Source organism: Emys orbicularis, chromosome 15 (assembly GCF_028017835.1).
Source record: "Emys orbicularis isolate rEmyOrb1 chromosome 15, rEmyOrb1.hap1, whole genome shotgun sequence".
NCBI classification, from domain to species: domain Eukaryota; kingdom Metazoa; phylum Chordata; order Testudines; family Emydidae; genus Emys; species Emys orbicularis.
Window position 1 is genome coordinate 13,471,427 of NC_088697.1, and position 5,482 is coordinate 13,476,908.

At 69.0% G+C, this 5,482-nt stretch overlaps 1 non-coding gene across 1 annotated transcript; it reads left to right on the forward strand.

Annotated features, from left to right (window-relative positions):
* Nucleotides 1-2,455: 2,455 nt before the first annotated feature.
* Nucleotides 2,456-2,574, forward strand: LOC135889640 (5S ribosomal RNA). The gene has a single exon (XR_010561980.1). It is a non-coding gene; the product is annotated as a 5S ribosomal RNA (ribosomal RNA).
* The last annotated feature ends 2,908 nt before the right edge of the window (nucleotides 2,575-5,482 follow it).

A 5,482-nucleotide genomic window follows, 5' to 3' on the forward strand; every position in this document is an offset into this window, starting at 1 on the left:
CGGTGGGGGGGACCGCAGCGCGCCCCTGCTCGCTCTCGCGACCTTGTTTGGCCCTGCTGAGCCTCGCGGCTCCCTGGGTTTTTTTTTCGGACCCCTGGGTGGTCTGCCGGAACCGCTCGACCTCACACGGCGGAGATCTCGGCCAGACGGCCCCACGCACGAAGGGCCGGGCACGTGCCCGGGCCGCCCCGAGGAGGGCAGTCCCCATCGGTCCCTGGATCCGTGCACGCGAAAAGGAAGAGGGTCCCGATCCGCCTGAACACCGGACGGCCCCGCGGTTGGGGTGCCGGCCCGCGAAGGGCCCTTCCCGTCGCGAACGTCAGCGCCACATCGATCAGAGGGCGCGAGAGGAGCGGGCCCCCCCTCCCTCCGGGGGGCGCCGACAGTCGGAGCTCAGGTCCCGGCCGCTGCGGGGCCCATGAGCTAAGAGCCGGGAAAAGCAGGCCGTCTCGGAGGAGGGCCGGGTGCCCTCCGCTGTCAAACGTGCCCGTTTCCCCCCCCTGGCAAGGTCGGGGTACAACAATACTCGGATTGATCCCCTAGGCTGAGCTCCGGTTCTCACAGGCTCTGAAAAACCTGTCCTCAGAAATCTCCGCACACAGTTCTTAAAAGACAGGTCGAAAAAGCCAAACCCCCCCCCTTCAGTGGTACGAACCTGGAATCGCGTCCGACCTCGTGGTTCTCTCGGTCGGCCGAAGCGGCGTGTGGCGACCCCTTCCGGACATCCGCGAGACGACCGGCCATCAGGTCAACCCATTCGCTCCAATGGGGTTGACCTGGTGGCCGAGCGGGGACTTTGGACAATTTTTCGGACTTGGAAAAAATTTTCGGGGCTTGGGAAAAAAAAAAAATGTCAGCCCGCTTCCTCCGGGTTGACCTGGTGGCCGAGCGGGGACTTTGACAATCTTTCGGACTTGGAAAAATTTTTCGGGCTTGGAAAAAATTGTCAGCCCGCTTCCTCCGGGTTGACCTGGTGGCCGAGCGGGGACTTGGACAATCTTTCGGACTTGGAAAAATTTTTCGGGCTTGGAAAAAAATTGTCAGCCCGCTTCCTCCGGGTTGACCTGGTGGCCGAGCGGGGACTTTGACAATCTTTCGGACTTGGAAAAATTTTTCGGGCTTGGAAAAAATTGTCAGCCCGCTTCCTCCGGGTTGACCTGGTGGCCGAGTGGGGACTTGGACAATCTTTCGGACTTGGAAAAATTTTTCGGGCTTGGAAAAAATTGTCAGCCCGCTTCCTCCGGGTTGACCTGGTGGCCGAGCGGGGACTTGGACAATCTTTCGGACTTGGAAAAATTTTTCGGGCTTGGAAAAAATTGTCAGCCCGCTTCCTCCGGGTTGACCTGGTGGCCGAGCGGGGACTTGGACAATCTTTCGGACTTGGAAAAAATTTTCGGGCTTGGAAAAAATTGTCAGCCCGCTTCCTCCGGGTTGACCTGGTGGCCGAGCGGGGACTTGGACAATCTTTCGGACTTGGAAAAAAAAATTTCAGCCCGCTTCCTCCGGGTTGACCTGGTGGCCGAGCATCTCACCGTCCCCGGACGCAGCGAGGGACTGCCTCCCGGCCGTCAGGATCGGGCCCCTGGAAGTCTGGGTGGGGTGCGGGGGGGGGGGGGGAATTGCCCGACGCCTCCGAGGAGCGCTACCGGGGCGGGCCGGGCCCCCCCTGCTCGAAAAGGAAAAGAAGGATCGGGCCCACGAGAGACAGGGACCCGGCCGCCAGGCAGGCCGACCTGGGTTCACCGTCCCCGGCCGCAGCGAGGGACTGCCTCCCGGCTGACTGGATCGGGCCCCTGGAAGTCTGGAAAAAGTTTAACCCGACGCCTCCGAGGAGGGGGCGCCCAGGGAAGGAGGGAGAACCGGGTTGACCTGGCAAAGCGGCCACCAGGTATACCAGTTAAAACCTATGGGTTGACCCGGTGGCCGGAAAGCATACCGGCCAGCCAGGTGAACCCCGTTCGATTCCACGGGTTGACCTGGTGCCCGGGAGGGGACTCGGACGGTTCCCCCCGGGGTACGCCTTCCTCGGCCCGAAGGAACAGGGTGCGAACCAGGCGCGGGGGCGGGGCGGGGAACCGCTGGAACCGCTGGGGGACGGGGGACGGGGAGGGGGGGAATGGATCGGGCCTGCCGGGACCCGGCCGCCAGGCAAGCCGCCCCGGGCTCACCCTCCCTGGCCGCAGCGAGGGACTGCCCCCCCCCCCACCCCCGGCTGACAGGATCGGGCCCGCTGGAAGTCCGGGAAAATATTTTTCCCGACGCCGGAGGGAGGGGGGGGGGGAGGGGAAGGGGCTCTGACGGGCCAGCCCGGGCCCCGGAGCTTGAAAAGGAAAAAAAAGGATCGGGCCCGCGAGAGACGGGGGCCCTGCCGCACGGGGCAGTCCGACCGGGGCTCGCCGTGCGGCAGGCCCGGGCGCCGGCAGGGGAAAGCGGGCGAGGAGGCGCGGAGCCGGGTGCCTACGGCCATACCGGACCGAACGCCCCCGATCCCGTCCGATCTCGGAAGGTAAACCGTCCCGGGCCTGGCTAGTACTTGGATGGGTGACCGCCTGGGAATCCCAGGTGCCGTAGGCAGCTTTTCCCGGTCCGAGCCAGCTCTCTCTCCTTTTTCTGGGGAGGAAGGAGAAGGGGGGGGGGGGGCGGGCCAGAAAGCCCCTCGTCGCTCCTGCCGAGTCGGAGGTCGCGGCCGCAGGTCACGGGTCGGGGCGCCTGGGGTCCGGCTCCCCCCAACACCCACCCGGCTTCCTCCGCGGAGGACCCCCGGCCACCGAAGCCGCTGGGGGAGACCCCGGGCATGGGGCGGACTGGCCCGGCCCCTCCCGGCCCCCCTGCGCCCGGCCGCCGGCCCGCGGGACCGCCCCGAATCCCCCCGCGGCCACCCAGGCGAGGCCTGGCCTGGAGGGCCCCACGGCGGGTGTCAGGCTCCCCGCCGCTTGCCCCACCGGGGACCCACGGCCACCGAAGCCGCTGGGGGGAGACCCCGGGCATGGGGCGGACTGGCGCGGCCCCTCCCGGCCCCCCTGCGCCCGGCCGCCGGCCCGCGGGACCGCCCCGAATCCCCCCGCGGCCACCCAGGCGAGGCCTGGCCTGGAGGGCCCCACGGCGGGTGTCAGGCTCCCCGCCGCTTGCCCCACCGGGGACCCACGGCCACCGAAGCCGCTGGGGGAGACCCCGGGCATGGGGCGGACTGGCCCGGCCCCTCCCGGCCCCCCTGCGCCCGGCCGCCGGCCCGCGGGACCGCCCCGAATCCCCCCCCGGCCACCCAGGCGAGGCCTGGCCTGGAGGGCCCCACGGCGGGTGTCAGGCTCCCCGCCGCTTGCCCCACCGGGGACCCACGGCCACCGAAGCCGCTGGGGGAGACCCCGGGCATGCGGCGGACTGGCCCGGACCCTCCCGGCCCCGCTGCGCCCGGCCGCCGGTCCGCGGGCCCGACCCGAATCCCCCCGCGGCCACCCAGGCGAGGCCTGGCCTGGAGGGCCCCACGGCGGGTCTGCAGCTCCCCCCGGGCTTCCTCCCCCGAGGACCCACGCCCCCCCTGAGCCGCAGGGGGAGACCCCGGGCCCGGGGCGGACTCGCTCGGGCCCCCCCCCTGCGCCCGGCCGCCGGCCCGCGGGACCGCCCCCGAATCCCCCCGCGGCCAGGCAGGAGAGGCCTGGCCTGGATGCCACGGAGGACCCGCGGCCCCCAAAGCCGCAGGAGGCGCCCCCGGCCCCGGGGCCGGTAAGCCCCGTGTCGCTCCCCCCCCCCTCACCCCCCCACCCCCCCCGCGCCTCGCTGCCGGGCACCGGGCACCGCCCCAGAGTCAGCCGCAGCCGGCCGGCCTGAGAGCTGCCCTCCTGTGTGAGACTACGTTGATACTAACCGGCCATCAGGCAGGTCAACCCCATTGCTAGACCTGGGTGGACCTGGTGGCCGAGCGGGGACTTAGGAAATTTTCCAGCCTTTTCCCGGGGCGTGACCTGTTGTCCCGGTGGGGACTTTGAAAATTTTACAGCCGCTTCCCGGGGCTTGACCGGTTGTCCTGAAGGCCCCCCACCCCCACCCCCACCCCCGGGCTCCTGCTCCCCTCTCCCCAGCCTCGGTGCTCCGCTCCCAGCCTCGGAGGCTCCCTCTCTGCGGCGGCTGCATCGCGTCCGAGGACGCTCACCCTCCGGAGGCTGGCTGTAAAGCCTGACACCCACCACCGCCGCCGCCCCGATTCTCCGAGGGGCGACTCTGAGGCCTCCCCCCACCCCCGGACCACCCTGGAGACGACTGCTAAGCCCCCACCCCCGGCCAGTCTAGGGGAAGACTGCTAAGCCTCTCCCCCCCCTGCCCCACCCACCCACACTGTCTGGGGGATGACTATTAAGCCTCCCCCCCGCCCAGCCTGGGGGAAGACTGTTAAGCCTCCCCCCCACCCACCCTGTCTGGGGGACGACTATTAAGCTTCCCCCCCGCCGGAGCGCCCGGGGGACGACTATTAAGCCTTCCCCCGGACTGCCCGGCGGACGACTGCGAAGCCTCCCGCTCAGCCTGGGGGAAGACTGTTAAGCCTCCCCCCCACCCACCCTGTCTGGGGGACGACTATTAAGCTTTCCCCTCCGGAGCGCCCGGGGGACGACTATTAAGCCTCCCCCGGACTGCCCGGGGGATGACTGCGAAGCCTCCCGCTTTGCCTGGGGGAAGACTGTTAAGCCTCCCCCCCCACCCACCCACCCACACTGTCTGGGGGACGACTGTTAAGCTTTCCCCCCCGGAGCGCCCGGGGGACGACTATTAAGCCTCCCCCGGACTGCCCGGGGGACGACTGCGAAGCCTCCCGCTCAGCCTGGGGGAAGACTGTTAAGCCTCCCCCCCCCCCACCCACCCACACTGTCTGGGGGACGACTATTAAGCTTTCCCCCCCGGAGCGCCCGGGGGACGACTATTAAGCCTTCCCCCGGACTGCCCGGGGGACGACTGCGAAGCCTCCCGCTCAGCCTGGGGGAAGACTGTTAAGCCTCCCCCCCACCCACCCTGTCTGGGGGACGACTATTAAGCCTTCCCCCGGACTGCCCGGGGGACGACTATTAAGCCTCCCCCGGACCTGCTCCATCTCGACTATTAAGCCCCCCTCTGTGGTCCTCAGGACCACTGCCGCGCGGCCCGCGGAGTGGGGTGACACCCGGGCCGCACAGCAAACCGGCCACCAGGTCAACCCATTGAATCCAATGGGTTGACCTGGTGGCCGGAAATCAAACCGGCCACCAGGTCAACCCATTAGATTCAGTGGGTTGACCTGGTGGCCGAGCGGGGACTTGGAAAATTTTACAGCCGCTTCCCCGGGGGTTGACCTGTTGTCCCGGTGGGGACTTTGAAATTTTTACAGCCGCTTCCCCGGGGGTTGACCGGTTGTCCTGAAGGCCCCCCACCCCACCCCCTCCCGGGCTCCTGCTCCCCTCTCCCCAGTCTCGGTGCTCCGCTCCCAGCCTCGGAGGCTGCCTCTCTGCGGCGGCTGCAT